The 24902-nt window shown below is 39.9% G+C and overlaps 87 non-coding genes across 87 annotated transcripts; all 87 read left to right on the top strand.

Annotated features, from left to right (window-relative positions):
* The first annotated feature begins 801 nt into the window (after window positions 1-801).
* Trnag-ucc (transfer RNA glycine (anticodon UCC)) lies at window positions 802-872 on the top strand. The gene has a single exon. It is a non-coding gene; the product is annotated as a tRNA-Gly (tRNA).
* Window positions 873-1021: 149 nt separating this feature from the next.
* Window positions 1022-1092, top strand: Trnag-gcc (transfer RNA glycine (anticodon GCC)). The gene has a single exon. It is a non-coding gene; the product is annotated as a tRNA-Gly (tRNA).
* A 370-nt stretch (window positions 1093-1462) lies between these two features.
* Trnag-gcc (transfer RNA glycine (anticodon GCC)) lies at window positions 1463-1533 on the top strand. The gene has a single exon. It is a non-coding gene; the product is annotated as a tRNA-Gly (tRNA).
* A 591-nt stretch (window positions 1534-2124) lies between these two features.
* Window positions 2125-2195, top strand: Trnag-gcc (transfer RNA glycine (anticodon GCC)). Its single transcript has one exon. It is a non-coding gene; the product is annotated as a tRNA-Gly (tRNA).
* A 150-nt stretch (window positions 2196-2345) lies between these two features.
* Trnas-gcu (transfer RNA serine (anticodon GCU)) lies at window positions 2346-2416 on the top strand. The gene has a single exon. It is a non-coding gene; the product is annotated as a tRNA-Ser (tRNA).
* Window positions 2417-2565: 149 nt separating this feature from the next.
* Trnag-gcc (transfer RNA glycine (anticodon GCC)) lies at window positions 2566-2636 on the top strand. Its single transcript has one exon. It is a non-coding gene; the product is annotated as a tRNA-Gly (tRNA).
* A 149-nt stretch (window positions 2637-2785) lies between these two features.
* Window positions 2786-2856, top strand: Trnag-gcc (transfer RNA glycine (anticodon GCC)). Its single transcript has one exon. It is a non-coding gene; the product is annotated as a tRNA-Gly (tRNA).
* A 141-nt stretch (window positions 2857-2997) lies between these two features.
* Window positions 2998-3068, top strand: Trnav-gac (transfer RNA valine (anticodon GAC)). The gene has a single exon. It is a non-coding gene; the product is annotated as a tRNA-Val (tRNA).
* A 149-nt stretch (window positions 3069-3217) lies between these two features.
* On the top strand, window positions 3218-3288 carry Trnav-gac (transfer RNA valine (anticodon GAC)). Its single transcript has one exon. It is a non-coding gene; the product is annotated as a tRNA-Val (tRNA).
* Window positions 3289-3437: 149 nt separating this feature from the next.
* On the top strand, window positions 3438-3508 carry Trnag-gcc (transfer RNA glycine (anticodon GCC)). Its single transcript has one exon. It is a non-coding gene; the product is annotated as a tRNA-Gly (tRNA).
* Window positions 3509-3657: 149 nt separating this feature from the next.
* Trnag-gcc (transfer RNA glycine (anticodon GCC)) lies at window positions 3658-3728 on the top strand. The gene has a single exon. It is a non-coding gene; the product is annotated as a tRNA-Gly (tRNA).
* Window positions 3729-3877: 149 nt separating this feature from the next.
* On the top strand, window positions 3878-3948 carry Trnag-gcc (transfer RNA glycine (anticodon GCC)). Its single transcript has one exon. It is a non-coding gene; the product is annotated as a tRNA-Gly (tRNA).
* A 149-nt stretch (window positions 3949-4097) lies between these two features.
* Window positions 4098-4168, top strand: Trnav-gac (transfer RNA valine (anticodon GAC)). The gene has a single exon. It is a non-coding gene; the product is annotated as a tRNA-Val (tRNA).
* Window positions 4169-4317: 149 nt separating this feature from the next.
* Trnav-gac (transfer RNA valine (anticodon GAC)) lies at window positions 4318-4388 on the top strand. Its single transcript has one exon. It is a non-coding gene; the product is annotated as a tRNA-Val (tRNA).
* Window positions 4389-4537: 149 nt separating this feature from the next.
* Window positions 4538-4608, top strand: Trnag-gcc (transfer RNA glycine (anticodon GCC)). The gene has a single exon. It is a non-coding gene; the product is annotated as a tRNA-Gly (tRNA).
* Window positions 4609-4757: 149 nt separating this feature from the next.
* On the top strand, window positions 4758-4828 carry Trnag-gcc (transfer RNA glycine (anticodon GCC)). The gene has a single exon. It is a non-coding gene; the product is annotated as a tRNA-Gly (tRNA).
* Window positions 4829-4977: 149 nt separating this feature from the next.
* Window positions 4978-5048, top strand: Trnag-gcc (transfer RNA glycine (anticodon GCC)). The gene has a single exon. It is a non-coding gene; the product is annotated as a tRNA-Gly (tRNA).
* An 809-nt stretch (window positions 5049-5857) lies between these two features.
* Trnag-gcc (transfer RNA glycine (anticodon GCC)) lies at window positions 5858-5928 on the top strand. The gene has a single exon. It is a non-coding gene; the product is annotated as a tRNA-Gly (tRNA).
* A 149-nt stretch (window positions 5929-6077) lies between these two features.
* Window positions 6078-6148, top strand: Trnav-gac (transfer RNA valine (anticodon GAC)). The gene has a single exon. It is a non-coding gene; the product is annotated as a tRNA-Val (tRNA).
* Window positions 6149-6297: 149 nt separating this feature from the next.
* Trnag-gcc (transfer RNA glycine (anticodon GCC)) lies at window positions 6298-6368 on the top strand. The gene has a single exon. It is a non-coding gene; the product is annotated as a tRNA-Gly (tRNA).
* A 149-nt stretch (window positions 6369-6517) lies between these two features.
* On the top strand, window positions 6518-6588 carry Trnav-gac (transfer RNA valine (anticodon GAC)). The gene has a single exon. It is a non-coding gene; the product is annotated as a tRNA-Val (tRNA).
* Window positions 6589-6737: 149 nt separating this feature from the next.
* On the top strand, window positions 6738-6808 carry Trnag-gcc (transfer RNA glycine (anticodon GCC)). The gene has a single exon. It is a non-coding gene; the product is annotated as a tRNA-Gly (tRNA).
* Window positions 6809-6957: 149 nt separating this feature from the next.
* Trnag-gcc (transfer RNA glycine (anticodon GCC)) lies at window positions 6958-7028 on the top strand. Its single transcript has one exon. It is a non-coding gene; the product is annotated as a tRNA-Gly (tRNA).
* A 369-nt stretch (window positions 7029-7397) lies between these two features.
* Window positions 7398-7468, top strand: Trnac-gca (transfer RNA cysteine (anticodon GCA)). Its single transcript has one exon. It is a non-coding gene; the product is annotated as a tRNA-Cys (tRNA).
* Window positions 7469-7617: 149 nt separating this feature from the next.
* On the top strand, window positions 7618-7688 carry Trnav-gac (transfer RNA valine (anticodon GAC)). Its single transcript has one exon. It is a non-coding gene; the product is annotated as a tRNA-Val (tRNA).
* A 149-nt stretch (window positions 7689-7837) lies between these two features.
* Window positions 7838-7908, top strand: Trnag-gcc (transfer RNA glycine (anticodon GCC)). Its single transcript has one exon. It is a non-coding gene; the product is annotated as a tRNA-Gly (tRNA).
* A 149-nt stretch (window positions 7909-8057) lies between these two features.
* On the top strand, window positions 8058-8128 carry Trnag-gcc (transfer RNA glycine (anticodon GCC)). The gene has a single exon. It is a non-coding gene; the product is annotated as a tRNA-Gly (tRNA).
* Window positions 8129-8277: 149 nt separating this feature from the next.
* Window positions 8278-8348, top strand: Trnav-gac (transfer RNA valine (anticodon GAC)). The gene has a single exon. It is a non-coding gene; the product is annotated as a tRNA-Val (tRNA).
* A 368-nt stretch (window positions 8349-8716) lies between these two features.
* Trnav-gac (transfer RNA valine (anticodon GAC)) lies at window positions 8717-8787 on the top strand. The gene has a single exon. It is a non-coding gene; the product is annotated as a tRNA-Val (tRNA).
* Window positions 8788-8936: 149 nt separating this feature from the next.
* Window positions 8937-9007, top strand: Trnag-gcc (transfer RNA glycine (anticodon GCC)). The gene has a single exon. It is a non-coding gene; the product is annotated as a tRNA-Gly (tRNA).
* Window positions 9008-9595: 588 nt separating this feature from the next.
* Window positions 9596-9666, top strand: Trnag-gcc (transfer RNA glycine (anticodon GCC)). The gene has a single exon. It is a non-coding gene; the product is annotated as a tRNA-Gly (tRNA).
* A 149-nt stretch (window positions 9667-9815) lies between these two features.
* Window positions 9816-9886, top strand: Trnag-gcc (transfer RNA glycine (anticodon GCC)). The gene has a single exon. It is a non-coding gene; the product is annotated as a tRNA-Gly (tRNA).
* Window positions 9887-10035: 149 nt separating this feature from the next.
* Trnav-gac (transfer RNA valine (anticodon GAC)) lies at window positions 10036-10106 on the top strand. Its single transcript has one exon. It is a non-coding gene; the product is annotated as a tRNA-Val (tRNA).
* Window positions 10107-10255: 149 nt separating this feature from the next.
* On the top strand, window positions 10256-10326 carry Trnag-gcc (transfer RNA glycine (anticodon GCC)). Its single transcript has one exon. It is a non-coding gene; the product is annotated as a tRNA-Gly (tRNA).
* Window positions 10327-10475: 149 nt separating this feature from the next.
* On the top strand, window positions 10476-10546 carry Trnav-gac (transfer RNA valine (anticodon GAC)). Its single transcript has one exon. It is a non-coding gene; the product is annotated as a tRNA-Val (tRNA).
* A 149-nt stretch (window positions 10547-10695) lies between these two features.
* Window positions 10696-10766, top strand: Trnag-gcc (transfer RNA glycine (anticodon GCC)). Its single transcript has one exon. It is a non-coding gene; the product is annotated as a tRNA-Gly (tRNA).
* Window positions 10767-10915: 149 nt separating this feature from the next.
* Window positions 10916-10986, top strand: Trnag-gcc (transfer RNA glycine (anticodon GCC)). Its single transcript has one exon. It is a non-coding gene; the product is annotated as a tRNA-Gly (tRNA).
* A 149-nt stretch (window positions 10987-11135) lies between these two features.
* On the top strand, window positions 11136-11206 carry Trnag-gcc (transfer RNA glycine (anticodon GCC)). The gene has a single exon. It is a non-coding gene; the product is annotated as a tRNA-Gly (tRNA).
* A 149-nt stretch (window positions 11207-11355) lies between these two features.
* Window positions 11356-11426, top strand: Trnag-gcc (transfer RNA glycine (anticodon GCC)). Its single transcript has one exon. It is a non-coding gene; the product is annotated as a tRNA-Gly (tRNA).
* Window positions 11427-11575: 149 nt separating this feature from the next.
* On the top strand, window positions 11576-11646 carry Trnav-gac (transfer RNA valine (anticodon GAC)). Its single transcript has one exon. It is a non-coding gene; the product is annotated as a tRNA-Val (tRNA).
* Window positions 11647-12015: 369 nt separating this feature from the next.
* On the top strand, window positions 12016-12086 carry Trnav-gac (transfer RNA valine (anticodon GAC)). The gene has a single exon. It is a non-coding gene; the product is annotated as a tRNA-Val (tRNA).
* A 149-nt stretch (window positions 12087-12235) lies between these two features.
* On the top strand, window positions 12236-12306 carry Trnag-gcc (transfer RNA glycine (anticodon GCC)). Its single transcript has one exon. It is a non-coding gene; the product is annotated as a tRNA-Gly (tRNA).
* Window positions 12307-12455: 149 nt separating this feature from the next.
* Window positions 12456-12528, top strand: Trnag-gcc (transfer RNA glycine (anticodon GCC)). Its single transcript has one exon. It is a non-coding gene; the product is annotated as a tRNA-Gly (tRNA).
* Window positions 12529-12677: 149 nt separating this feature from the next.
* Window positions 12678-12748, top strand: Trnag-gcc (transfer RNA glycine (anticodon GCC)). Its single transcript has one exon. It is a non-coding gene; the product is annotated as a tRNA-Gly (tRNA).
* A 148-nt stretch (window positions 12749-12896) lies between these two features.
* Trnag-gcc (transfer RNA glycine (anticodon GCC)) lies at window positions 12897-12967 on the top strand. The gene has a single exon. It is a non-coding gene; the product is annotated as a tRNA-Gly (tRNA).
* A 369-nt stretch (window positions 12968-13336) lies between these two features.
* On the top strand, window positions 13337-13407 carry Trnag-gcc (transfer RNA glycine (anticodon GCC)). The gene has a single exon. It is a non-coding gene; the product is annotated as a tRNA-Gly (tRNA).
* A 149-nt stretch (window positions 13408-13556) lies between these two features.
* Window positions 13557-13627, top strand: Trnag-gcc (transfer RNA glycine (anticodon GCC)). Its single transcript has one exon. It is a non-coding gene; the product is annotated as a tRNA-Gly (tRNA).
* A 149-nt stretch (window positions 13628-13776) lies between these two features.
* Window positions 13777-13847, top strand: Trnav-gac (transfer RNA valine (anticodon GAC)). Its single transcript has one exon. It is a non-coding gene; the product is annotated as a tRNA-Val (tRNA).
* Window positions 13848-13996: 149 nt separating this feature from the next.
* Window positions 13997-14067, top strand: Trnag-gcc (transfer RNA glycine (anticodon GCC)). The gene has a single exon. It is a non-coding gene; the product is annotated as a tRNA-Gly (tRNA).
* A 149-nt stretch (window positions 14068-14216) lies between these two features.
* On the top strand, window positions 14217-14287 carry Trnag-gcc (transfer RNA glycine (anticodon GCC)). The gene has a single exon. It is a non-coding gene; the product is annotated as a tRNA-Gly (tRNA).
* Window positions 14288-14436: 149 nt separating this feature from the next.
* On the top strand, window positions 14437-14507 carry Trnav-gac (transfer RNA valine (anticodon GAC)). The gene has a single exon. It is a non-coding gene; the product is annotated as a tRNA-Val (tRNA).
* Window positions 14508-14655: 148 nt separating this feature from the next.
* On the top strand, window positions 14656-14726 carry Trnag-gcc (transfer RNA glycine (anticodon GCC)). Its single transcript has one exon. It is a non-coding gene; the product is annotated as a tRNA-Gly (tRNA).
* An 809-nt stretch (window positions 14727-15535) lies between these two features.
* On the top strand, window positions 15536-15606 carry Trnag-gcc (transfer RNA glycine (anticodon GCC)). Its single transcript has one exon. It is a non-coding gene; the product is annotated as a tRNA-Gly (tRNA).
* A 149-nt stretch (window positions 15607-15755) lies between these two features.
* Window positions 15756-15826, top strand: Trnag-gcc (transfer RNA glycine (anticodon GCC)). Its single transcript has one exon. It is a non-coding gene; the product is annotated as a tRNA-Gly (tRNA).
* Window positions 15827-15975: 149 nt separating this feature from the next.
* Trnag-gcc (transfer RNA glycine (anticodon GCC)) lies at window positions 15976-16046 on the top strand. Its single transcript has one exon. It is a non-coding gene; the product is annotated as a tRNA-Gly (tRNA).
* Window positions 16047-16195: 149 nt separating this feature from the next.
* Window positions 16196-16266, top strand: Trnav-gac (transfer RNA valine (anticodon GAC)). The gene has a single exon. It is a non-coding gene; the product is annotated as a tRNA-Val (tRNA).
* A 577-nt stretch (window positions 16267-16843) lies between these two features.
* Trnag-gcc (transfer RNA glycine (anticodon GCC)) lies at window positions 16844-16914 on the top strand. The gene has a single exon. It is a non-coding gene; the product is annotated as a tRNA-Gly (tRNA).
* A 149-nt stretch (window positions 16915-17063) lies between these two features.
* Window positions 17064-17134, top strand: Trnav-gac (transfer RNA valine (anticodon GAC)). Its single transcript has one exon. It is a non-coding gene; the product is annotated as a tRNA-Val (tRNA).
* A 149-nt stretch (window positions 17135-17283) lies between these two features.
* Trnag-gcc (transfer RNA glycine (anticodon GCC)) lies at window positions 17284-17354 on the top strand. Its single transcript has one exon. It is a non-coding gene; the product is annotated as a tRNA-Gly (tRNA).
* Window positions 17355-17503: 149 nt separating this feature from the next.
* Trnav-gac (transfer RNA valine (anticodon GAC)) lies at window positions 17504-17574 on the top strand. Its single transcript has one exon. It is a non-coding gene; the product is annotated as a tRNA-Val (tRNA).
* A 148-nt stretch (window positions 17575-17722) lies between these two features.
* On the top strand, window positions 17723-17793 carry Trnag-gcc (transfer RNA glycine (anticodon GCC)). The gene has a single exon. It is a non-coding gene; the product is annotated as a tRNA-Gly (tRNA).
* A 369-nt stretch (window positions 17794-18162) lies between these two features.
* Window positions 18163-18233, top strand: Trnag-gcc (transfer RNA glycine (anticodon GCC)). Its single transcript has one exon. It is a non-coding gene; the product is annotated as a tRNA-Gly (tRNA).
* A 149-nt stretch (window positions 18234-18382) lies between these two features.
* On the top strand, window positions 18383-18453 carry Trnag-gcc (transfer RNA glycine (anticodon GCC)). The gene has a single exon. It is a non-coding gene; the product is annotated as a tRNA-Gly (tRNA).
* Window positions 18454-18602: 149 nt separating this feature from the next.
* Trnav-gac (transfer RNA valine (anticodon GAC)) lies at window positions 18603-18673 on the top strand. Its single transcript has one exon. It is a non-coding gene; the product is annotated as a tRNA-Val (tRNA).
* A 149-nt stretch (window positions 18674-18822) lies between these two features.
* Trnav-gac (transfer RNA valine (anticodon GAC)) lies at window positions 18823-18893 on the top strand. The gene has a single exon. It is a non-coding gene; the product is annotated as a tRNA-Val (tRNA).
* A 149-nt stretch (window positions 18894-19042) lies between these two features.
* On the top strand, window positions 19043-19113 carry Trnag-gcc (transfer RNA glycine (anticodon GCC)). Its single transcript has one exon. It is a non-coding gene; the product is annotated as a tRNA-Gly (tRNA).
* Window positions 19114-19262: 149 nt separating this feature from the next.
* Trnag-gcc (transfer RNA glycine (anticodon GCC)) lies at window positions 19263-19333 on the top strand. Its single transcript has one exon. It is a non-coding gene; the product is annotated as a tRNA-Gly (tRNA).
* A 149-nt stretch (window positions 19334-19482) lies between these two features.
* Window positions 19483-19553, top strand: Trnag-gcc (transfer RNA glycine (anticodon GCC)). Its single transcript has one exon. It is a non-coding gene; the product is annotated as a tRNA-Gly (tRNA).
* Window positions 19554-20141: 588 nt separating this feature from the next.
* On the top strand, window positions 20142-20212 carry Trnag-gcc (transfer RNA glycine (anticodon GCC)). Its single transcript has one exon. It is a non-coding gene; the product is annotated as a tRNA-Gly (tRNA).
* A 149-nt stretch (window positions 20213-20361) lies between these two features.
* On the top strand, window positions 20362-20432 carry Trnag-gcc (transfer RNA glycine (anticodon GCC)). Its single transcript has one exon. It is a non-coding gene; the product is annotated as a tRNA-Gly (tRNA).
* Window positions 20433-20581: 149 nt separating this feature from the next.
* Trnav-gac (transfer RNA valine (anticodon GAC)) lies at window positions 20582-20652 on the top strand. Its single transcript has one exon. It is a non-coding gene; the product is annotated as a tRNA-Val (tRNA).
* Window positions 20653-20800: 148 nt separating this feature from the next.
* Trnag-gcc (transfer RNA glycine (anticodon GCC)) lies at window positions 20801-20871 on the top strand. The gene has a single exon. It is a non-coding gene; the product is annotated as a tRNA-Gly (tRNA).
* A 148-nt stretch (window positions 20872-21019) lies between these two features.
* Window positions 21020-21090, top strand: Trnav-gac (transfer RNA valine (anticodon GAC)). Its single transcript has one exon. It is a non-coding gene; the product is annotated as a tRNA-Val (tRNA).
* A 149-nt stretch (window positions 21091-21239) lies between these two features.
* Trnag-gcc (transfer RNA glycine (anticodon GCC)) lies at window positions 21240-21310 on the top strand. Its single transcript has one exon. It is a non-coding gene; the product is annotated as a tRNA-Gly (tRNA).
* A 149-nt stretch (window positions 21311-21459) lies between these two features.
* On the top strand, window positions 21460-21530 carry Trnag-gcc (transfer RNA glycine (anticodon GCC)). The gene has a single exon. It is a non-coding gene; the product is annotated as a tRNA-Gly (tRNA).
* Window positions 21531-21899: 369 nt separating this feature from the next.
* Trnag-gcc (transfer RNA glycine (anticodon GCC)) lies at window positions 21900-21970 on the top strand. Its single transcript has one exon. It is a non-coding gene; the product is annotated as a tRNA-Gly (tRNA).
* Window positions 21971-22119: 149 nt separating this feature from the next.
* Window positions 22120-22190, top strand: Trnav-gac (transfer RNA valine (anticodon GAC)). The gene has a single exon. It is a non-coding gene; the product is annotated as a tRNA-Val (tRNA).
* Window positions 22191-22339: 149 nt separating this feature from the next.
* Trnag-gcc (transfer RNA glycine (anticodon GCC)) lies at window positions 22340-22410 on the top strand. The gene has a single exon. It is a non-coding gene; the product is annotated as a tRNA-Gly (tRNA).
* A 149-nt stretch (window positions 22411-22559) lies between these two features.
* Window positions 22560-22630, top strand: Trnag-gcc (transfer RNA glycine (anticodon GCC)). The gene has a single exon. It is a non-coding gene; the product is annotated as a tRNA-Gly (tRNA).
* Window positions 22631-22779: 149 nt separating this feature from the next.
* On the top strand, window positions 22780-22850 carry Trnag-gcc (transfer RNA glycine (anticodon GCC)). The gene has a single exon. It is a non-coding gene; the product is annotated as a tRNA-Gly (tRNA).
* A 149-nt stretch (window positions 22851-22999) lies between these two features.
* Trnag-gcc (transfer RNA glycine (anticodon GCC)) lies at window positions 23000-23070 on the top strand. Its single transcript has one exon. It is a non-coding gene; the product is annotated as a tRNA-Gly (tRNA).
* Window positions 23071-23219: 149 nt separating this feature from the next.
* Trnag-gcc (transfer RNA glycine (anticodon GCC)) lies at window positions 23220-23290 on the top strand. Its single transcript has one exon. It is a non-coding gene; the product is annotated as a tRNA-Gly (tRNA).
* Window positions 23291-23439: 149 nt separating this feature from the next.
* Window positions 23440-23510, top strand: Trnag-gcc (transfer RNA glycine (anticodon GCC)). Its single transcript has one exon. It is a non-coding gene; the product is annotated as a tRNA-Gly (tRNA).
* Window positions 23511-23659: 149 nt separating this feature from the next.
* Trnag-gcc (transfer RNA glycine (anticodon GCC)) lies at window positions 23660-23730 on the top strand. Its single transcript has one exon. It is a non-coding gene; the product is annotated as a tRNA-Gly (tRNA).
* Window positions 23731-23880: 150 nt separating this feature from the next.
* On the top strand, window positions 23881-23951 carry Trnas-gcu (transfer RNA serine (anticodon GCU)). The gene has a single exon. It is a non-coding gene; the product is annotated as a tRNA-Ser (tRNA).
* A 369-nt stretch (window positions 23952-24320) lies between these two features.
* On the top strand, window positions 24321-24391 carry Trnag-gcc (transfer RNA glycine (anticodon GCC)). Its single transcript has one exon. It is a non-coding gene; the product is annotated as a tRNA-Gly (tRNA).
* Window positions 24392-24540: 149 nt separating this feature from the next.
* Trnag-gcc (transfer RNA glycine (anticodon GCC)) lies at window positions 24541-24611 on the top strand. The gene has a single exon. It is a non-coding gene; the product is annotated as a tRNA-Gly (tRNA).
* The last annotated feature ends 291 nt before the right edge of the window (window positions 24612-24902 follow it).

Genomic DNA, 24902 nt, shown 5'->3' with positions numbered 1-24902 from the left:
TTGTCAAACTCATTAATCAAGAATACATCAAAAATCATTATATAATGAGATTGTAATTTCGATTCCTTTTGTTGGAATGACATTCAAAGCATTAATGACAAAATGGCAAAGGAAAGAATTATGTTCTGTGAACGATATATCGCATCGGTGGATCAGTGGTAGAATGCTCGCCTGCCAGGCGGGCGGTCCGGGTTCGATTCCGGGTCGATGCAATGAAATTTTGTCAAACTCATTAATGAAGAATACTTCAAAAATGATTAAATAATGAGAGTGTAATTTCGATTCCTTTTGTTGGAATGACATTCAAAGCATTAATGACAAAATGGCAAAGGAAAGAATTATGTTCTGTGAACGATATATCTCATCGGTGGTTCAGTGGTAGAATGCTCGGCTGCAACACGGGGGCCCGGGTTCGATTCGGGGTCGATGCAATGAAATTTTGTCAAACTCATTAATCAAGAATACATCAAAAATAATTAAATAATGAGAGTGTAATTTCGATTCCTTTTGTTGGAATGACATTCAAAGCATTCATGACAAAATGGCAAAGGAAAGAATTATGTTCTGTGAACCATATATCAAATCGGTGGTTCAGTGGTAGAAGTCTCGCCTGCCACGCGGGCGGCCCGGGTTCGATTACCGGTCGATGCAATGAAATTTTGTCAAACTCATTAATGAAGAATACATCAAAAACGAAGTAAATAATGAGAGTGTAATTTCGATTCCTTTTGTTGGAATGACATTCAAAGCATTAATGACAAAATGGCAAAGGAAAGAATTATGTTCTGTTAACGATATATCGCCTCGGTGGTTCAGTGGTAGAATGCTCGCCTTCCACGCGGGCAGCACGGGTTCGATTCCCGGTCGATGCAATGAAATTTTGTCAAACTCATTAATGAAGAATACATCAAAAATAAGTAAATAATGAGAGTGTAATTTCGATTCCTTTTGTTGGAATAAAATTCAAAGCATTAATGACAAAATGGCAAAGGAAAGAATTATGTTCTGTGAACGATATATCGCATCGGTGGTTCAGTGGTAGAATGCTCGCCTGCCACGCGGGCGGCCCGGGTTCGATTCCCGGTCGACGCAATGAAATTTTGTCAAACTCATTAATGAAGAATACATCGATAACGAAGTAAATAATGAAAGTGTAATTTCGATTCCTTTTGTTGGAATGACATTCAAAGCATTAATGACAAAATGGCAAAGAAAAGAATTATGTTCTGTGAACGATATATCGCATCGGTGGTTCAGTGGTAGAATGCTCGCCTGCCACGCGGGCGGCCCGGGTTCGATTTCCGGTCGAGGCAATGAAATTTTGTCAAACTCATTAATGAAGAATACATCAAAAATAAGTAAATAATGAGAGTGTAATTTCGATTCCTTTTGCTGGAATGACATTCAAAGCATTAATGACAAAATGGCAAATGAAAGAATTATGTTCTGTGAACGATATATCGCATCGGTGGTTCAGTGGTAGAATGCTCGCCTGCCACGCGGGCGGCCCGGGTTCGATTCCCGGTCGATGCAATGAAATTTTGTCAAACTCATTAATGAAGAATACATCAAAAATACGTAAATAATGAGAGTGTAATTTCGATTCCTTTTGTTGGAATGACATTCAAAGCATTAATGACAAAATGGCAAAGGAAATAATTATGTTCTGTGAACGATATATCGCATCGGTGGTTCAGTGGTAGAATGCTCGCCTGCCATGCGGGCGGCCCGGGTTCAATTAACGATCCAATGCAATGAAATTTTGTCAAACTCATTAATGAAGAATACATAAACAACGAAGTAAATAATGAGAGTGTAATTTCGATTCCTTTTGTTGGAATGACATTCAAAGCATTAATGACAAAATGGCAAAGGAAAGAATTATGTTCAGTGCACGATATATCGCATCGGTGGTTCAGTGGTGGAATGCGCAGCTGCAACACGGGGGGCCTGGGATCGATTCCGGGTCGATGCAATGAAATTTTGTCAAACTCATTAATCAAGAATACATAAAAAAAAAGTAAATAATGAGAGTGTAATTTCGATTCCTTTTGTTATAATGACATTCAAAGCATTAATGACAAAATGGCAAAGGAAAGAATTATGTTCCGTGAACAATATATCGCATCGGTGGTTCAGTGGTAGAATGCTCGCCTGCCACGCGGGCGGCCCGGGTTCGATTCCCGGTCGATGCAATGAAATTTTGTCAAACTCATTAATGAAGAATACATCAAAAACTAAGTAAATAATGAGAGTGTAATTTCGATTCCTTTTGTTGGAATGACATTCAAAGCATTTATGACAAAATGGCAAAGGAAAGAATTATGTCCTGCGAACGATATATTGCATCGGTGGTTCAGTGGTAGAATGCTCGCCTGCTACGCGGGCGGCCCGGGTTCGATTCCCGGTCGATGCAATGAAATTTTGTCACACTCATTAATCTAGAATGCATCAAAAATAAGTAACTAATGAGAGTGTAATTTCGATTCCTTTTGCTGGAATGACATTCAAAGCATTAATAACAAAATGGCAAAGCAAAAAATTATGTTCTGTGAACGATATATCGCATCGGTGGTTCAGTGGTAGAATGCTCGCCTGCCACGCGGGCGGCCCGGGTTCGATTCCCGGTCGATGCAATGAAATTTTGTCAAACTCATTAATGAAGAATACATCAAAAAGAAGTAAATAATGAGAGTGTAATTTCGATTCCTTTTGTTGGAATGACATTCAAAGCATTAATGACAAAATGGCAAAGGAAAGAATTATGTTCTGTGAACGATATATCGCATCGGTGGTTCAGTGGTAGAATGCTCGCCTGCCACGCGGGCGGCCCGGGTTGGATTCCCGGTCGATGCAATGAAATTGTGTCAAACTCATTAATGAAGAATACATCAAAAAGAAGTAAATAATGAGAGTGTAATTTCGATTCCTTTTGTTGGAATGACATTCAAAGCATTAATGACAAAGGAAAGAATTATGTTCTGTGAACGATATATCGCATCGGTGGTTCAGTGGTAGAATGCTCGGCTGACACGCGGGCGGCACGGGTTCGATTCCCGGTCGATGCAATGAAATTTTGTCAAACTCATTAATGAAGAATACAGCAAAAAGAAGTAAATAATGAGAGTGTAATTTCGATTCCTTTTGCTGGAATGACATTCAAAGCATTAATGACAGAATGGCAAAGGAAAGAATTATGTTCTGTGAACGATATATCGCATCGGTGGTTCAGTGGTAGAATGCTCGGCTGACACGCGGGCGGCACGGGTTCGATTCCCGGTCGATGCAATGAAATTTTGTCAAACTCATTAATGAAGAATACATCAAAAAGAAGTAAATAATGAGAGTGTAATTTCGATTCCTTTTGTTGGAATGACATTCAAAGCATTAATGACAAAATGGCAAAGGAAAGAATTATGTTCTGTGAACGATATATCGCATCGGTGGTTCAGTGGTAGAATGCTCGCCTGCCACGCGGGCGGCCCGGGTTCGATTCCCGGTCGATGCAATGAAATTTTGTCAAACTCATTAATGAAGAATACATCAAAAAGAAGTAAATAATGAGAGTGTAATTTCGATTCCTTTTGTTGGAATGACATTCAAAGCATTCATGACAAAATGGCAAAGGAAAGAATTATGTTCTGTGAACGATATATCGCATCGGTGGTTCAGTGGTAGAATGCTCGCCTGCCACGCGGGCGGCCCGGGTTCGATTCCCGGTCGATGCAATGAAATTTTGTCAAACTCATTCATGAAGAATACATCAAAAAGAAGTAAATAATGAGAGTGTAATTTCGATTCCTTTTGTTGGAATGACATTCAAAGCATTAATGACAAAATGGCAAAGGAAAGAATTATGTTCTGTGAACGATATATCGCATCGGTGGTTCAGTGGTAGAATGCTCGCCTGCCACGCGGGCGGCCCGGGTTCGATTCCCGGTCGATGCAATGAAATTTTGTCAAACTCATTAATGAAGAATACATCAAAAAGAAGTAAATAATGAGAGTGTAATTTCGATTCCTTTTGTTGGAATGACATTCAAAGCATTAATGACAAAATGGCAAAGGAAAGAATTATGTTCTGTGAACGATATATCGCATCGGTGGTTCAGTGGTAGAATGCTCGGCTGACACGCGGGCGGCACGGGTTCGATTCCCGGTCGATGCAATGAAATTTTGTCAAACTCATTAATGAAGAATACATCAAAAAGAAGTAAATAATGAGAGTGTAATTTCGATTCCTTTTGCTGGAATGACATTCAAAGCATTAATGACAGAATGACAAAGGAAAGAATTATGTTCTGTGAACGATATATCGCATCGGTGGTTCAGTGGTAGAATGCTCGGCTGACACGCGGGCGGCACGGGTTCGATTCCCGGTCGATGCAATGAAATTTTGTCAAACTCATTAATGAAGAATACATCAAAAAGAAGTAAATAATGAGAGTGTAATTTCGATTCCTTTTGTTGGAATGACATTCAAAGCATTAATGACAAAATGGCAAAGGAAAGAATTATGTTCTGTGAACGATATATCGCATCGGTGGTTCAGTGGTAGAATGCTCGCCTGCCACGCGGGCGGCCCGGGTTCGATTCCCGGTCGATGCAATGAAATTTTGTCAAACTCATTAATGAAGAATACATCAAAAAGAAGTAAATAATGAGAGTGTAATTTCGATTCCTTTTGTTGGAATGACATTCAAAGCATTCATGACAAAATGGCAAAGGAAAGAATTATGTTCTGTGAACGATATATCGCATCGGTGGTTCAGTGGTAGAATGCTCGCCTGCCACGCGGGCGGCCCGGGTTCGATTCCCGGTCGATGCAATGAAATTTTGTCAAACTCATTCATGAAGAATACATCGAATAGAAGTAAATAATGAGAGTGTAATTTCGATTCCTTTTGTTGGAATGACATTCAAAGCATTCATGACAAAATGGCAAAGGAAAGAATTATGTTCTGTGAACGATATATCGCATCGGTGGTTCAGTGGTAGAATGCTCGCCTGCCACGCGGGCGGCCCGGGTTCGATTCCCGGTCGATGCAATGAAATTTTGTCAAACTCATTAATGAAGAATACATCAAAAAGAAATAAAGAATGAGAGTGTAATTTCGATTCCTTTTGCTGGAATGACATTCAAAGCATTAATGACAAAATGGCAAAGGAAAGAATTATGTTCTGTGAACGATATATCGCATCGGTGTTTCAGTGGTAGAATGTTCGCCTGCCACGCGGGCGGCCCGGGTTCGATTCCCGGTCAATGCAATGAAATTTTGTCAAACTCATTAATCGAGAATGCATCAAAAATAAGTAAATAATGAGAGTGTAATTTCGATTCCTTTTGCTGGAATGACATTCAAAGCATTAATGACAAAATGGCAAAGGAAAGAATTATGTTCTGTGAACGATATATCGCATCTGTGGTTCAGTGGTAGAATGCTCGGCTGACACGCGGGCGGCACGAGTTCGATTCCCGGTCGATGCAATGAAATTTTGTCAAACTCATTAATGAAGAATACATCAAAAAGAAGTAAATAATGAGAGTGTAATTTCGATTCCTTTTGTTGGAATGACATTCAAAGCATTAATGACAAAATGGCAAAGGAAAGAATTATGTTCTGTGAACGATATATCGCATCGGTGGTTCAGTTGTAGAATGCTCGCCTGCCACGCGGGCGGCCCGGGTGCGATTCTCGGTCGATGCAATGAAATTTTGTCAAACTCATTAATGAAGAATACATCAAAAAGAAGTAAATAATGAGAGTGTAATTTCGATTCCTTTTGTTGGAATGACATTCAAAGCATTCATGACAAAATGGCAAAGGAAAGAATTATGTTCTGTGAACGATATATCGCATCGGTGGTTCAGTGGTAGAATGCTCGCCTGCCACGCGGGCGGCCCGGGTTCGATTCCCGGTCGATGCAATGAAATTTTGTCAAACTCATTAATGAAGAATACATCAAAAAGAAGTAAATAATGAGAGTGTAATTTCGATTCCTTTTGCTGGAATGACATTCAAAGCATTAATGACAAAATGGCAAAGGAAAGAATTATGTTCTGTGAACGATATATCGCATCGGTGGTTCAGTGGTAGAATGCTCGGCTGACACGCGGGCGGCACGGGTTCGATTCCCGGTCGATGCAATGAAATTTTGTCAAACTCATTAATGAAGAATACATCAAAAAGAAGTAAATAATGAGAGTGTAATTTCGATTCCTTTTATTGGAATGACATTCAAAGCATTAATGACAAAATGGCAAAGGAAAGAATTATGTTCTGTGAACGATATATCGCATCGGTGGTTCAGTGGTAGAATGCTCGCCTGCCACGCGGGCGGCACGGGTTCGATTCCCGGTCGATGCAATGAAATTTTGTCAAACTCATTAATGAAGAATACATCAAAAAGAAGTAAATAATGAGAGTGTAATTTCGATTCCTTTTGTTGGAATGACATTCAAAGCATTAATGACAAAATGGCAAAGGAAAGAATTATGTTCTGTGAACGATATATCGCATCGGTGGTTCAGTGGTAGAATGCTCGGCTGACACGCGGGCGGCACGGGTTCGATTCCCGGTCGGTGCAATGAAATTTTGTCAAACTCATTAATGAAGAATACATCAAAAAGAAGTAAATAATGAGAGTGTAATTTCAATTCCTTTTGCTGGAATGACATTCAAAGCATTAATGACAAAATGGCAAAGGAAAAAATTATGTTCTGTGAACGATATATCGCATCGGTGGTTCAGTGGTAGAATGCTCGCCTGCCGCGCGGGCGGCCCGGGTTCGATTCCCGGTCGATGCAATGAAATTTTGTCAAACTCACTAATGAAGAATACATCAAAAATAAGTAAATAATGAGAGTGTAATTTCGATTCCTTTTATTGTAATGACATTCAAAGCATTAATGACAAAATGGCAAAGGAAAGAATTATGTTCTGTGAACGATATATCGCATCGGTGGTTCAGTGGTAGAATGCTCGCCTGCCACGCGGGCGGCACGGGTTCGATTCCCGGTCGATGCAATGAAATTTTGTCTAACTCATTAATGAAGAATACATCAAAAAGAAGTAAATAATGAGAGTGTAATTTCGATTCCTTTTGCTGGAATGACATTCAAAGCATTAATGACAAAATGGCAAAGGAAAGAATTATGTTCTGTGAACGATATATCGCATCGGTGTTTCAGTGGTAGAATGCTCGCCTGCCACGCGGGCGGCCCGGGTTCGATTCCCGGTCAATGCAATGAAATTTTGTCAAACTCATTAATCGAGAATGCATCAAAAATAAGTAAATAATGAGAGTGTAATTTCGATTCCTTTTGCTGGAATGACATTCAAAGCATTAATGACAAAATGGCAAAGGAAAGAATTATGTTCTGTGAACGATATATCGCATCGGTGGTTCAGTGGTAGAATACTCGCCTGCAACGCGGGCGGCACGGGTTCGATTCCTGGTCGATGCAATGAAATTTTGTCAAACTCATTAATGAAGAATACATCAAAAAGAAGTAAATAATGAGAGTGTAATTTCGATTCCTTTTGTTGGAATGACATTCAAAGCATTAATGACAAAATGGCAAAGGAAAGAATTATGTTCTGTGAACGATATATCGCATCGGTGGTTCAGTGGTAGAATGCTCGGCTGACACGCGGGCGGCACGGGTTCGATTCCCGGTCGATGCAATGAAATTTTGTCAAACTCATTAATGAAGAATACATCAAAAAGAAGTAAATAATGAGAGTGTAATTTCGATTCCTTTTGTTGGAATGACATTCAAAGCATTAATGACAAAATGGCAAAGGAAAGAATTATGTTCTGTGACCGATATATCGCATCGCTGGTTCAGTGGTAGAATGCTCGCCTGCCACGCGGGCGGCCCGGGTTCGATTCCCGGTCGATGCAATGAAATTTTGTCAAACGTATTAATGAAGAATACATCAAAAAGAAGTAAATAATGAGAGTGTAATTTCGATTCCTTTTGTTGGAATGACATTCAAAGCATTCATGACAAAATGGCAAAGGAAAGAATTATGTTCTGTGAACGATATATCGCATCGGTGGTTCAGTGGTAGAATGCTCGCCTGCCACGCGGGCGGCCCGGGTTCGATTCCCGGTCGATGCAATGAAATTTTGTCAAACTCATTAATGAAGAATACATCAAAAAGAAGTAAATAATGAGAGTGTAATTTCGATTCCTTTTGCTGGAATGACATTCAAAGCATTAATTACAAAATGGCAAAGGAAAGAATTATGTTCTGTGACCGATATATCGCATCGGTGGTTCAGTGGTAGAATGCTCGGCTGACACGCGGGCGGCCCGGGTTCGATTCCCGGTCGATGCAATGAAATTTTGTCAAACTCATTAATGAAGAATACATAAAAAGAAGTAAATAATGAGAGTGTAATTTCGATTCCTTTTATTGGAATGACATTCAAAGCATTAATGACAAAATGGCAAAGGAAAGAATTATGTTCTGTGAACGATATATCGCATCGGTGGTTCAGTGGTAGAATGCTCGCCTGCCACGCGGGCGGCACGTGTTCGATTCCCGGTCGATGCAATGAAATTTTGTCAAACTCATTAATGAAGAATACATCAAAAAGAAGTAAATAATGAGAGTGTAATTTCGATTCCTTTTGCTGGAATGACATTCAAAGCATTAATGACAAAATGGCAAAGGAAAGAATTATGTTCTGTGGACGATATATCGCATCGGTGGTTCAGTGGTAGAATGCTCGGCTGACACGCGAGGTGCACGGGTTCGATTCCCGGTCGATGCAATTAAATTTTGTCAAACTCATTAATGAAGAATACATCAAAAAGAAGTAAATAATGAGAGTGTAATTTCGATTCCTTTTGTTGGAATGACATTCAAAGCATTAATGACAAAATGACAAAGGAAAGAATTATGTTCTGTGAACGATATATCGCATCGGTGGTTCAGTGGTAGAATGCTCGCCTGCCACGCGGGCGGCCCGGGTTCGATTCCCGGTCGATGCAATGAGATTTTGTCAAACTCATTAATGAAGAATACATAAAAAGAAGTAAATAATGAGAGTGTAATTTCGATTCCTTTTATTGGAATGACATTCAAAGCATTAATGACAAAATGGCAAAGGAAAGAATTATGTTCTGTGAACGATATATCGCATCGGTGGTTCTGTGGTAGAATGCTCGGCTGACACGCGGGCGGCACGGGTTCGATTCCCGGTCGATGCAAAGAAATTTTGTCAAAGTCATTAATGAAGAATACATCAAAAAGAAGTAAATAATGAGAGTGTAATTTCGATTCCTTTTGCTGGAATGACATTCAAAGCATTAATGACAAAATGGCAAAGGAAAGAATTATGTTCTGTGAACGATGTATCGCATCTGTGGTTCAGTGGTAGAATGCTCGGCTGACACGTAGGCGGCACGAGTTCGATTCCCGGTCGATGCAATGAAATTTTGTCAAACTCATTAATGAAGAATACATCAAAAAAAAGTAAATAATGAGAGTGTAATTTCGATTCCTTTTGTTGGAATGACATTCAAAGCATTAATGACAAAATGGCAAAGGAAAGAATTATGTTCTGTGAACGATATATCGCATCGGTGGTTCAGTGGTAGAATGCTCGCCTGCCACGCGGGCGGCCCGGGTTCGATTCCCGGTCGATGCAATGAAATTTTGTCAAACTCATTAATGAAGAATACATCAAAAAGAAGTAAATAATGAGAGTGTAATTTCGATTCCTTTTGTTGGAATGACATTCAAAGCATTCATGACAAAATGGCAAAGGAAAGAATTATGTTCTGTGAACGATATATCGCATCGGTGGTTCAGTGGTAGAATGCTCGCCTGCCACGCGGGCGGCCCGGGTTCGATTCCCGGTCGATGCAATGAAATTTTGTCAAACTCATTAATGAAGAATACATCAAAAAGAAGTAAATAATGAGAGTGTAATTTCGATTCCTTTTGCTGGAATGACATTCAAAGCATTAATGACAAAATGGCAAAGGAAAGAATTATGTTCTGTGAACGATATATCGCATCGGTGGTTCAGTGGTAGAATGCTCGGCTGACACGCGGGCGGCGCGGGTTCGATTCCCGGTCGATGCAATGAAATTTTGTCAAACTCATTAATGAAGAATACATCAAAAAGAAGTAAATAATGAGAGTGTAATTTCGATTCCTTTTATTGGAATGACATTCAAAGCATTAATGACAAAATGGCAAAGGAAAGAATTATGTTCTGTGAACGATATATCGCATCGGTGGTTCAGTGGTAGAATGCTCGCCTGCCACGCGGGCGGCACGGGTTCGATTCCCGGTCGATGCAATGAAATTTTGTCAAACTCATTAATGAAGAATACATCAAAAAGAAGTAAATAATGAGAGTGTAATTTCGATTCCTTTTGTTGGAATGACATTCAAAGCATTAATGACAAAATGGCAAAGGAAAGAATTATGTTCTGTGAACGATATATCGCATCGGTGGTTCAGTGGTAGAATGCTCGGCTGACACGCGGGCGGCACGGGTTCGATTCCCGGTCGGTGCAATGAAATTTTGTCAAACTCATTAATGAAGAATACATCAAAAAGAAGTAAATAATGAGAGTGTAATTTCAATTCCTTTTGCTGGAATGACATTCAAAGCATTAATGACAAAATGGCAAAGGAAAAAATTATGTTCTGTGAACGATATATCGCATCGGTGGTTCAGTGGTAGAATGCTCGCCTGCCACGCGGGCGGCCCGGATTCGATTCCCGGTCGATGCAATGAAATTTTGTCAAACTTACTAATGAAGAATACATCAAAAATAAGTAAATAATGAGAGTGTAATTTCGATTCCTTTTATTGTAATGACATTCAAAGCATTAATGACAAAATGGCAAAGGAAAGAATTATGTTCTGTGAACGATATATCGCATCGGTGGTTCAGTGGTAGAATGCTCGCCTGCCACGCGGGCGGCACGGGTTCGATTCCCGGTCGATGCAATGAAATTTTGTCTAACTCATTAATGAAGAATACATCAAAAAGAAGTAAATAATGAGAGTGTAATTTCGATTCCTTTTGCTGGAATGACATTCAAAGCATTAATGACAAAATGGCAAAGGAAAGAATTATGTTCTGTGAACGATATATCGCATCGGTGTTTCAGTGGTAGAATGCTCGCCTGCCACGCGGGCGGCCCGGGTTCGATTCCCGGTCGATGCAATGAAATTTTGTCAAACTCATTAATCGAGAATGCATCAAAAATAAGTAAATAATGAGAGTGTAATTTCGATTCCTTTTGCTGGAATGACATTCAAAGCATTAATGACAAAATGGCAAAGGAAAGAATTATGTTCTGTGAACGATATATCGCATCGGTGGTTCAGTGGTAGAATGCTCGCCTGCCACGCGGGCGGCACGGGTTCGATTCCCGGTCGATGCAATGAAATTTTGTCAAACTCATTAATGAAGAATACATCAAAAAGAAGTAAATAATGAGAGTGTAATTTCGATTCCTTTTGTTGGAATGACATTCAAAGCATTAATGACAAAATGGCAAAGGAAAGAATTATGTTCTGTGAACGATATATCGCATCGGTGGTTCAGTGGTAGAATGCTCGGCTGACACGCGGGCGGCACGGGTTCGATTCCCGGTCGATGCAATGAAATTTTGTCAAACTCATTAATGAAGAATACATCAAAAAGAAGTAAATAATGAGAGTGTAATTTCGATTCCTTTTATTGGAATGACATTCAAAGCATTAATGACAAAATGGCAAAGGAAAGAATTATGTTCTGTGAACGATATATCGCATCGGTGGTTCAGTGGTAGAATGCTCGCCTGCCACGCGGGCGGCACGTGTTCGATTCCCGGTCGATGCAATGAAATTTTGTCAAACTCATTAATGAAGAATACATCAAAAAGAAGTAAATAATGAGAGTGTAATTTCGATTCCTTTTGCTGGAATGACATTCAAAGCATTAATGACAAAATGGCAAAGGAAAGAATTATGTTCTGTGAACGATATATCGCATCGGTGGTTCAGTGGTAGAATGCTCGGCTGACACGCGGGGTGCACGGGTTCGATTCCCGGTCGATGCAATTAAATTTTGTCAAACTCATTAATGAAGAATACATCAAAAAGAAGTAAATAATGAGAGTGTAATTTCGATTCCTTTTGTTGGAATGACATTCAAAGCATTAATGACAAAATGACAAAGGAAAGAATTATGTTCTGTGAACGATATATCGCATCGGTGGTTCAGTGGTAGAATGCTCGCCTGCCACGCGGGCGGCCCGGGTTCGATTCCCGGTCGATGCAATGAAATTTTGTCAAACTCATTAATGAAGAATACATCAAAAAGAAGTAAATAATGAGAGTGTAATTTCGATTCCTTTTGTTGGAATGACATTCAAAGCATTCATGACAAAATGGCAAAGGAAAGAATTATGTTCTGTGAACGATATATCGCATCGGTGGTTCAGTGGTAGAATGCTCGCCTGCCACGCGGGCGGCCCGGGGGTTCGATTCCCGGTCGATGCAATGAAATTTTGTCAAACTCATTAATGAAGAATACATCAAAAAGAAGTAAATAATGAGAGTGTAATTTCGATTCCTTTTGTTGGAATGACATTCAAAGCATTAATGACAAAATGGCAAAGGAAAGAATTATGTTCTGTGAACGATATATCGCATCGGTGGTTCAGTGGTAGAATGCTCGCCTGCCACGCGGGCGGCCCGGGTTCGATTCCCGATCGATGCAATGAAATTTTGTCAAACTCATTAATGAAGAATACATAAAAAGAAGTAAATAATGAGAGTGTAATTTCGATTCCTTTTATTGGAATGACATTCAAAGCATTAATGACAAAATGGCAAAGGAAAGAATTATGTTCTGTGAACGATATATCGCATCGGTGGTTCAGTGGTAGAATGCTCGCCTGCCACGCGGGCGGCACGGGTTCGATTCCCGGTCGATGCAATGAAATTTTGTCAAACTCATTAATGAAGAATTCATCAAAAAGAAGTAAATAATGAGAGTGTAATTTCGATTCCTTTTGCTTGAATGACATTCAAAGCATTAATGACCATATGGCAAAGGAAAGAATTATGTTCTGTGAACGATATATCGCATCGGTGGTTCAGTGGTAGAATGCTCGGCTGACACGCGGGCGGCACGGGATCGATTCCCGGTCGATGCAATGAAATTTTGTCAAACTCATTAATGAAGAATACATCAAAAAAAAGTAAATAATGAGAGTGTAATTTCGATTCCTTTTGTTGGAATGACATTCAAAGCATTAATGACAAAATGGCAAAGGAAAGAATTATGTTCTGTGAACGATATATCGCATCGGTTGTTCAGTGGTAGAATGCTCGCCTGCCACGCGGGCGGCCCGGGTTCGATTCCCGGTCGATGCAATGAAATTTTGTCAAACTCATTAATGAAGAATACATCAAAAAGAAGTAAATAATGAGAGTGTAATTTCGATTCCTTTTGTTGGAATGACATTCAAAGCATTCATGACAAAATGGCAAAGGAAAGAATTATGTTCTGTGAACGATATATCGCATCGGTGGTTCAGTGGTAGAATGCTCGCCTGCCACGCGGGCGGCCCGGGTTCGATTCCCGGTCGATGCAATGAAATTTTGTCAAACTCATTAATGAAGAATACATCAAAAAGAAGTAAATAATGAGAGTGTAATTTCGATTCCTTTTGCTGGAATGACATTCAAAGCATTAATGACAAAATGGCAAAGGAAAGAATTATGTTCTGTGAACGATATATCGCATCGGTGGTTCAGTGGTAGAATGCTCGGCTGACACGCGGGGTGCACGGGTTCGATTCCCGGTCGATGCAATTAAATTTTGTCAAACTCATTAATGAAGAATACATCAAAAAGAAGTAAATAATGAGAGTGTAATTTCGATTCCTTTTGTTGGAATGACATTCAAAGCATTAATGACAAAATGACAAAGGAAAGAATTATGTTCTGTGAACGATATATCGCATCGGTGGTTCAGTGGTAGAATGCTCGCCTGCCACGCGGGCGGCCCGGGTTCGATTCCCGGTCGATGCAATGAAATTTTGTCAAACTCATTAATGAAGAATACATCAAAAAGAAGTAAATAATGAGAGTGTAATTTCGATTCCTTTTGTTGGAATGACATTCAAAGCATTCATGACAAAATGGCAAAGGAAAGAATTATGTTCTGTGAACGATATATCGCATCGGTGGTTCAGTGGTAGAATGCTCGCCTGCCACGCGGGCGGCACGGGTTCGATTCCCGGTCGATGCAATGAAATTTTGTCAAACTCATTAATGAAGAATACATCAAAAAGAAGTAAATAATGAGAGTGTAATTTCGATTCCTTTTGCTGGAATGACATTCAAAGCATTAATGACAAAATGGCAAAGGAAAGAATTATGTTCTGTGGACGATATATCGCATCGGTGGTTCAGTGGTAGAATGCTCGGCTGACACGCGGGCGGCACGGGTTCGATTCCCGATCGATGCAATGAAATTTTGTCAAACTCATTAATGAAGAATACATAAAAAGGAGTAAATAATGAGAGTGTAATTTCGATTCCTTTTGTTGGAATGACATTCAAAGCATTAATGACAAAATGGCAAAGGAAAGAATTATGTTCTGTGAACGATATATCGCATCGGTGGTTCAGTGGTAGAATGCTCGCCTGCCACGCGGGCGGCACGGGTTCGATTCCCGGTCGATGCAATGAAATTTTGTCAAACTCATTAATGAAGAATTCATCAAAAAGAAGTAAATAATGAGAGTGTAATTTCGATTCCTTTTGCTTGAATGACATTCAAAGCATTAATGATCATATGGCAAAGGAAAGAATTATGTTCTGTGAACGATATATCGCATCGGTGGTTCAGTGGTAGAATGCTCGGCTGACACGCGGGCGGCACGGGATCGATTCCCGGTCGATGCAATGAAATTTTGTCAAACTCATTAATGAAGAATACATCAAAAAGAAGTAAATAATGAGAGTGTAATTTCGATTCCTTTTGTTGGAATGACATTCAAAGCATTAATGACAAAATGGCAAAGGAAAGAATTATGTTCTGTGAACGATATATCGCATCGGTTGTTCAGTGGTAGAATGCTCGCCTGCCACGCGGGCGGCACGGGTTCGATTCCCGGTCGATGCAATGAAATTTTGTCAAACTCATTAATGAAGAATACATCAAAAAGAAGTAAATAATGAGAGTGTAATTTCGATTCCTTTTGCTTGAATGACATTCAAAGCATTAATGACAAAATGGCAAAGGAAAGAATTATGTTCTGTGAACGATATATCGCATCGGTGGTTCAGTGGTAGAATGCTCGGCTGACACGCGGGCGGCGCGGGATCGATTCCCGGTCGATGCAATGAAATTTTGTCAAACTCATTAATGAAGAATACATCAAAAAGAAGTAAATAATGAGAGTGTAATTTCGATTCCTTTTGTTGGAATGACATTCAAAGCATTAATGACAAAATGGCAAAGGAAAGAATTATGTTCTGTGAACGATATATCGCATCGGTGGTTCAGTGGTAGAATGCTCGCCTGCCACGCGGGCGGCCCGGGTTCGATTCCCGGTCGATGCAATGAAATTTTGTCAAACTCATTAATGAAGAATACATCAAAAAGAAGTAAATAATGAGAGTGTAATTTCGATTCCTTTTGTTGGAATGACATTCAAAGCATTCATGACAAAATGGCAAAGGAAAAAATTATGTTCTGTGAACGATATATCGCATCGGTGGTTCAGTGGTAGAATGCTCGCCTGCCACGCGGGCGGCCCGGGTTCGATTCCCGGTCGATGCAATGAAATTTTGTCAAACTCATTAATGAAGAATACATCAAAAAGAAGTAAATAATGAGAGTGTAATTTCGATTCCTTTTGTTGGAATGACATTCAAAGCATTCATGACAAAATGGCAAAGGAAAGAATTATGTTCTGTGAACGATATATCGCATCGGTGGTTCAGTGGTAGAATGCTCGCCTGCCACGCGGGCGGCACGGGTTCGATTCCCGGTCGATGCAATGAAATTTTGTCAAACTCATTAATGAAGAATACATCAAAAAGAAGTAAATAATGAGAGTGTAATTTCGATTCCTTTTGCTGGAATGACATTCAAAGCATTAATGACAAAATGGCAAAGGAAAGAATTATGTTCTGTGAACGATATATCGCATCGGTGGTTCAGTGGTAGAATGCTCGGCTGACACGCGGGCGGCACGGGTTCGATTCCCGATCGATGCAATGAAATTTTGTCAAACTCATTAATGAAGAATACATAAAAAGAAGTAAATAATGAGAGTGTAATTTCGATTCCTTTTATTGGAATGACATTCAAAGCATTAATGACAAAATGGCAAAGGAAAGAATTATGTTCTGTTAACGATATATCGCATCGGTGTTTCAGTGGTAGAATGCTCGCCTGGCACGGGTTCGATTCCCGGTCGATGCAATGAAATTTTGTCAAACTCATTAATGAAGAATACATCAAAAAGAAGTAAATAATGAGAGTGTAATTTCGATTCCTTTTGCTTGAATGACATTCAAAGGATTAATGACAAAATAGCAAAGGAAAGAATTATGTTCTGTGAACGATATATCGCATCGGTGGTTCAGTTGTAGAATGCTCGGCTGACACGCGGGCGGCACGGGATCGATTCCCGGTCGATGCAATGAAATTTTGTCAAACTCATTAATGAAGAATACATCAAAAAGAAGTAAATAATGAGAGTGTAATTTCGATTCCTTTTGTTGGAATGACATTCAAAGCATTAATGACAAAATGGCAAAGGAAAGAATTATGTTCTGTGAACGATATATCGCATCGGTGGTTCAGTGGTAGAATGCTCGCCTGCCACGCGGGCGGCCCGGGTTCGATTCCCGGTCGATGCAATGAAATTTTGTCAAACTCATTAATGAAGAATACATCAAAAAGAAGTAAATAATGAGAGTGTAATTTCGATTCCTTTTGTTGGAATGACATTCAAAGCATTCATGACAAAATGGCAAAGGAAAGAATTATGTTCTGTGAACGATATATCGCATCGGTGGTTCAGTGGTAGAATGCTCGGCTGACACGCGGGCGGCCCGGGTTCGATTCCCGGTCGATGCAATGAAATTTTGTCAAACTCATTAATGAAGAATACATCAAAAAGAAGTAAATAATGAGAGTGTAATTTCGATTCCTTTTGTTGGAATGACATTCAAAGCATTCATGACAAAATGGCAAAGGAAAGAATTATGTTCTGTGAACGATATATCGCATCGGTGGTTCAGTGGTAGAATGCTCGCCTGCCACGCGGGCGGCACGGGTTCGATTCCCGGTCGATGCAATGAAATTTTGTCAAACTCATTAATGAAGAATACATCAAAAAGAAGTAAATAATGAGAGTGTAATTTCGATTCATTTTGCTGGAATGACATTCAAAGCATTAATGACAAAATGGCAAAGGAAAGAATTATGTTCTGTGAACGATATATCGCATCGGTGGTTCAGTGGTAGAATGCTCGGCTGACACGCGGGCGGCACGGGTTCGATTCCCGATCGATGCAATTAAATTTTGTCAAACTCATTAATGAAGAATACATAAAAAGAAGTAAATAATGAGAGTGTAATTTCGATTCCTTTTATTGGAATGACATTCAAAGCATTAATGACAAAATGGCAAAGGAAAGAATTATGTTCTGTGAACGATATATCGCATCGGTGGTTCAGTGGTAGAATGCTCGCCTGCCACGCGGGCGGCACGGGTTCGATTCCCGGTCGATGCAATGAAATTTTGTCAAACTCATTAATGAAGAATACATCAAAAAGAAGTAAATAATGAGAGTGCAATTTCGATTCCTTTTGCTTGAATGACATTCAAAGCATTAATGACAAAATGGCAAAGGAAAGAATTATGTTCTGTGAACGATATATCGCATCGGTGGTTCAGTGGTAGAATGCTCGGCTGACACGCGGGCGGCACGAGTTCGATTCCCGGTCGATGCAATGAAATTTTGTCAAACTCATTAATGAAGAATACATCAAAAAGAAGTAAATAATGAGAGTGTAATTTCGATTCCTTTTGTTGGAATGACATTCAAAGCATTAATGACAAAATGGCAAAGGAAAGAATTATGTTCTGTGAACGATATATCGCATCGGTGGTTCAGTGGTAGAATGCTCGCCTGCCACGCGGGCGGCCCGGGTTCGATTCCCGGTCGATGCAATGAAATTTTGTAAAACTCATTAATGAAGAATACATCAAAAAGAAGTAAATAATGAGAGTGTAATTTCGATTCCTTTTGTTGGAATGACATTCAAAGCATTCATGACAAAATGGCAAAGGAAAGAATTATGTTCTGTGAACGATATATCGCATCGGTGGTTCAGTGGTAGAATGCTCGCCTGCCACGCGGGCGGCCCGGGTTCGATTCCCGGTCGATGCAATGAAATTTTGTCAAACTCATTAATGAAGAATACATCAAAAATAAGTAAATAATGAGAGTGTAATTTCGATTCCTTTTGCTGGAATGACATTCAAAGCATTAATGACAAAATGGCAAAGGAAAGAATTATGTTCTGTGAACGATATATCGCATCGGTGGTTCAGTGGTAGAATGCTCGGCTGACACGCGGGCGGCACGGGTTCGATTCCCGGTCGATGCAATGAAATTTTGTCAAACTCATTAATGAAGAATACATCAAAAAGAAGTAAATAATGAGAGTGTAATTTCGATTCCTTTTGCTGGAATGACATTCAAAGCATTAATGACAGAATGGCAAAGGAAAGAATTATGTTCTGTGAACGATATATCGCATCGGTGGTTCAGTGGTAGAATGCTCGGCTGACACGCGGGCGGCACGGGTTCGATTCCCGGTCGATGCAATGAAATTTTGTCAAACTCATTAATGAAGAATACATCAAAAAGAAGTAAATAATGAGAGTGTAATTTCGATTCCTTTTGTTGGAATGACATTCAAAGCATTAATGACAAAATGGCAAAGGAAAGAATTATGTTCTGTGAACGATATATCGCATCGGTGGTTCAGTGGTAGAATGCTCGCCTGCCACGCGGGCGGCCCGGGTTCGATTCCCGGTCGATGCAATGAAATTTTGTCAAACTCATTAATGAAGAATACATCAAAAAGAAGTAAATAATGAGAGTGTAATTTCGATTCATTTTGTTGGAATGACATTCAAAGCATTCATGACAAAATGGCAAAGGAAAGAATTATGTTCTGTGAACGATATATCGCATCGGTGGTTCAGTGGTAGAATGCTCGCCTGCCACGCGGGCGGCCCGGGTTCGATTCCCGGTCGATGCAATGAAATTTTGTCAAACTCATTCATGAAGAATACATCAAATAGAAGTAAATAATGAGAGTGTAATTTCGATTCCTTTTGTTGGAATGACATTCAAAGCATTCATGACAAAATGGCAAAGGAAAGAATTATGTTCTGTGAACGATATATCGCATCGGTGGTTCAGTGGTAGAATGCTCGCCTGCCACGCGGGCGGCCCGGGTTCGATTCCCGGTCGATGCAATGAAATTTTGTCAAACTCATTAATGAAGAATACATCAAAAAGAAATAAAGAATGAGAGTGTAATTTCGATTCCTTTTGCTGGAATGACATTCAAAGCATTAATGACAAAATGGCAAAGGAAAGAATTATGTTCTGTGAACGATATATCGCATCGGTGGTTCTGTGGTAGAATGCTCGGCTGACACGCGGGCGGCACGGGTTCGATTCCCGGTCGATGCAAAGAAATTTTGTCAAAGTCATTAATGAAGAATACATCAAAAAGAAGTAAATAATGAGAGTGTAATTTCGATTCCTTTTGCTGGAATGACATTCAAAGAATTAATGACAAAATGGCAAAGGAAAGAATTATGTTCTGTGAACGATATATCGCATCTGTGGTTCAGTGGTAGAATGCTCGGCTGACACGCGGGCGGCACGAGTTCGATTCCCGGTCGATGCAATGAAATTTTGTCAAACTCATTAATGAAGAATACATCAAAAAGAAGTAAATAATGAGAGTGTAATTTCGATTCCTTTTGTTGGAATGACATTCAAAGCATAATGACAAAATGGCAAAGGAAATAATTATGTTCTGTGAACGATATATCGCATCGGTGGTTCAGTGGTAGAATGCTCGCCTGCCACGCGGGCGGCCCGGGTTCGATTCCCGGTCGATGCAATGAAATTTTGTCAAACTCATTAATGAAGAATACATCAAATAGAATTAAATAATGAGAGTGTAATTTCGATTCCTTTTGTTGGAATGACATTCAAAGCATTCATGACAAAATGGCAAAGGAAAGAATTATGTTCTGTGAACGATATATCGCATCGGTGGTTCAGTGGTAGAATGCTCGCCTGCCACGCGGGCGGCCCGGGTTCGATTCCCGGTCGATGCAATGAAATTTTGTCAAACTCATTAATGAAGAATACATCAAAAAGAAGTAAATAATGAGAGTGTAATTTCGATTCCTTTTGCTGGAATGACATTCAAAGCATTAATGACAAAATGGCAAAGGAAAGAATTATGTCCTGTGAACGATATATCGCATCGGTGGTTCAGTGGTAGAATGCTCGGCTGACACGCGGGCGGCACGGGTTCGATTCCCGGTCGATGCAATGAAATTTTGTCAAACTCATTAATGAAGAATACATCAAAAAGAAGTAAATAATGAGAGTGTAATTTCGATTCCTTTTATTGGAATGACATTCAAAGCATTAATGACAAAATGGCAAAGAAAGAATTATGTTCTGTGAACGATATACCGCATCGGTGGTTCAGTGGTAGAATGCTCGCCTGCCACGCGGGCGGCACGGGTTCGATTCCCGGTCGATGCAATGAAATTTTGTCAAACTCATTAATGAAGAATACATCAAAAAGAAGTAAATAATGAGAGTGTAATTTCGATCTCTTTGTTGGAATGACATTCAAAGCATTAATGACAAAATGGCAAATGAAAGAATTATGTTCTGTAAACGATATATCGCATCGGTGGTTCAGTGGTAGAATGCTCGGCTGACACGCGGGCGGCACGGGTTCGATTCCCGGTCGGTGCAATGAAATTTTGTCAAACTCATTAATGAAGAATACATCAAAAAGAAGTAAATAATGAGAGTGTAATTTCAATTCCTTTTGCTGGAATGACATTCAAAGCATTAATGACAAAATTGCAAAGGAAAAAATTATGTTCTGTGAACGATATATCGCATCGGTGTTTCAGTGGTAGAATGCTCGCCTGCCACGCGGGCGGCCCGGGTTCGATTCCCGGTCGATGCAATGAAATTTTGTCAAACTCACTAATGAAGAATACATCAAAAATAAGTAAATAATGAGAGTGTAATTTCGATTCCTTTTATTGGAATGACATTCAAAGCATTAATGACAAAATGGCAAAGGAAAGAATTATGTTCTGTGAACGATATATCGCATCGGTGGTTCAGTGGTAGAATGCTCGCCTGCCACGCGGGCGGCACGGGTTCGATTCCCGGTCGATGCAATGAAATTTTGTCTAACTCATTAATGAAGAATACATCAAAAAGAAGTAAATAATGAGAGTGTAATTTCGATTCCTTTTGCTGGAATGACATTCAAAGCATTAATGACAAAATGGCAAAGGAAAGAATTATGTTCTGTGAACGATATATCGCATCGGTGTTTCAGTGGTAGAATGCTCGCCTGCCACGCGGGCGCCCCGGGTTCGATTCCCGGTCGATGCAATGAAATTTTGTCAAACTCATTAATCGAGAATGCATCAAAAATAAGTAAATAATGAGAGTGTAATTTCGATTCCTTTTGCTGGAATGACATTCAAAGCATTAATGACAAAATGGCAAAGGAAAGAATTATGTTCTGTGAACGATATATCGCATCGGTGGTTCAGTGGTAGAATGCTCGCCTGCCACGCGGGCGGCACGGGTTCGATTCCCGGTCGATGCAATGAAATTTTGTCAAACTCATTAATGAAGAATACATCAAAAAGAAGTAAATAATGAGAGTGTAATTTCGATTCCTTTTGTTGGAATGACATTCAAAGCATTAATGACAAAATGGCAAAGGAAAGAATTATGTTCTGTGAACGATATATCGCATCGGTGGTTCAGTGGTAGAATGCTCGGCTGACACGCGGGCGGCACGGGTTCGATTCCCGGTCGGTGCAATGAAATTTTGTCAAACTCATTAATGAAGAATACATCAAAAAAAAGTAAATAATGAGAGTGTAATTTCAATTCCTTTTGCTGGAATGACATTCAAAGCATTAATGACAAAATGGCAAAGGAAAAAATTATGTTCTGTGAACGATATATCGCATCGGTGGTTCAGTGGTAGAATGCTCGCCTGCCACGCGGGCGGCCTGGGTTCGATTCCCGGTCGATGCAATGAAATTTTGTCAAACTCACTAATGAAGAATACATCAAAAATAAGTAAATAATGAGAGTGTAATTTCGATTCCTTTTATTGGAATGACATTCAAAGCATTAATGACAAAATGGCAAAGGAAAGAATTATGTTCTGTGAACGATATATCGCATCGGTGGTTCAGTGGTAGAATGCTCGCCTGCCACGCGGGCGGCACGGGTTCGATTCCCGGTCGATGCAATGAAATTTTGTCTAACTCATTAATGAAGAATACATCAAAAAGAAGTAAATAATGAGAGTGTAATTTCGATTCCTTTTGCTGGAATGACATTCAAAGCATTAATGACAAAATGGCAAAGGAAAGAATTATGTTCTGTGAACGATATATCGCATCGGTGTTTCAGTGGTAGAATGCTCGCCTGCCACGCGGGCGGCCCGGGTTCGATTCCCGGTCGATGCAATGAAATTTTGTCAAACTCATTCATCGAGAATGCATCAAAAATAAGTAAATAATGAGAGTGTAATTTCGATTCCTTTTGCTGGAATGACATTCAAAGCATTAATGACAAAATGGCAAAGGAAAGAATTATGTTCTGTGAACGATATATCGCATCGGTGGTTCAGTGGTAGAATGCTCGCCTGCCACGCAGGCGGCCCGGGTTCGATTCCCGGTCGATGCAATGAAATTTTGTCAAACTCATTAATCGAGAATGCATCAAAAATAAGTAAATAATGAGAGTGTAATTTCGATTCCTTTTGCTGGAATGACATTCAAAGCATTAATGACAAAATGGCAAAGGAAAGAATTATGTTCTGTGAACGATATATCGCATCGGTGGTTCAGTGGTAGAATGCTCGCCTGCCACGGGGGCGGCCCGGGTTCGATTCCCGGTCGATGCAATGAAATTTTGTCAAACTCATTAATCGAGAATGCATCAAAAATAAGTAAATAATGAGAGTGTAATTTCGATTCCTTTTGCTGGAATGACATTCAAAGCATTAATGAAAAAATGGCAAAGGAAAGAATTATGTTCTGTGAACGATATATCGCATCGGTGGTTCAGTGGTAGAATGCTCGCCTGCCACGCGGGCGGCCCGGGTTCGATTCCCGGTCGATGCAATGAAATTTTGTCAAACTCATTAATCGAGAATGCATCAAAAATAAGTAAATAATGAGAGTGTAATTTCGATTCCTTTTGCTGGAATGACATTCACAGCATTAATGACAAAATGGCAAAGGAAAGAATTATGTTCTGTGAACGATATATCGCATCGGTGGTTCAGTGGTAGAATGCTCGCCTGCCACGCGGGCGGCCCGGGTTCGATTACCGGTCGATGCAATGAAATTTTGTCAAACTCATTAATGAAGAATATATAAAAAACTAAGTAAATAATGAGAGTGTAATTTCGATTCCTTTTGTTGGAATGACATTCAAAGCATTTATGACAAAATGGCAAAGGAAAGAATTATGTCCTGCGAACGATATATTGCATCGGTGGTTCAGTGGTAGAATGCTCGCCTGCTACGCGGGCGGCCCGGGTTCGATTCCCGGTCGCTGCAATGAAATTTTGTCACACTCATTAATCAAGAATGCATCAAAAATAAGTAACTAATGAGAGTGTAATTTCGATTCCTTTTGCTGGAATGACATTCAAAGCATTAATGACAAAATGGCAAAGGAAAGAATTAAGTTCTGTGAACGATATATCGTATCGGTGGTTGTGTGGTAGAATGCTCGCCTGCCACGCGGGCGGCCCGGGTTCGATTCCCGGTCGATGCAATGAAATTTTGTCAAACTCATTAATGAAGAATACATCAAAAACAAGTAAATAATGAGAGTGTAATTTCGATTCCTTTTGTTGGAATGACATTCAAAGCATTCATGAAAAAATGGCAAAGGAAAGAATTATGTTCTGTGAATGATATATCGCATCGGTGGTTCAGTGGTAGAATGCTCGCCTGCCACGCGGGCGGCCCGGGTTCGATTCCCGGTCGATGCAATGAAATTTTGTCAAACTCATTAATGAAGAATACATCAAAAATAAGTAAATAATGAGAGTGTAATTCCGATTCCTTTTGTTGGGATTACATTCAAAGCATTCATGAAAAAATGGCAAAGGAAAGAATTATGTTCTGTGAATGATATATCGCATCGGTGGTTCAGTGGTAGAATGCTTGCCTGCCACGCGGGCGGCCCGGGTTCGATTCCCGGTCGATGCAATGAAATTTTGTCAAACTCATTAATGAAGAATACATCAAAAATAAGTAAATAATGAGAGTGTAATTTCGATTCCTTTTGCTGGAATGACATTCAAAGAATTAATGACAAAATGGCAAAGGAAAGAATTATGTTCTGTGAACGATATATCGCATCGGTGGTTCAGTGGAAGAATGCTCGCCTGCCACGCGGGCGGCACGGGTTCGATTCCCGGTCGATGCAATGAAATTTTGTCAAACTCATTAATGCAGAATACATCAAAAATAAGTAAATAATGAGAGTGTAATTTCGAT

Source organism: Euprymna scolopes, chromosome 7, assembly GCF_053919585.1.
Source record: "Euprymna scolopes isolate OS-2025 chromosome 7, ASM5391958v1, whole genome shotgun sequence".
Taxonomy (NCBI): Eukaryota; Metazoa; Mollusca; class Cephalopoda; order Sepiida; family Sepiolidae; genus Euprymna; species Euprymna scolopes.
The sequence above is the reverse complement of the archived record's forward strand: the minus strand, read 5'-3'. Positions and strand labels throughout refer to the sequence as shown.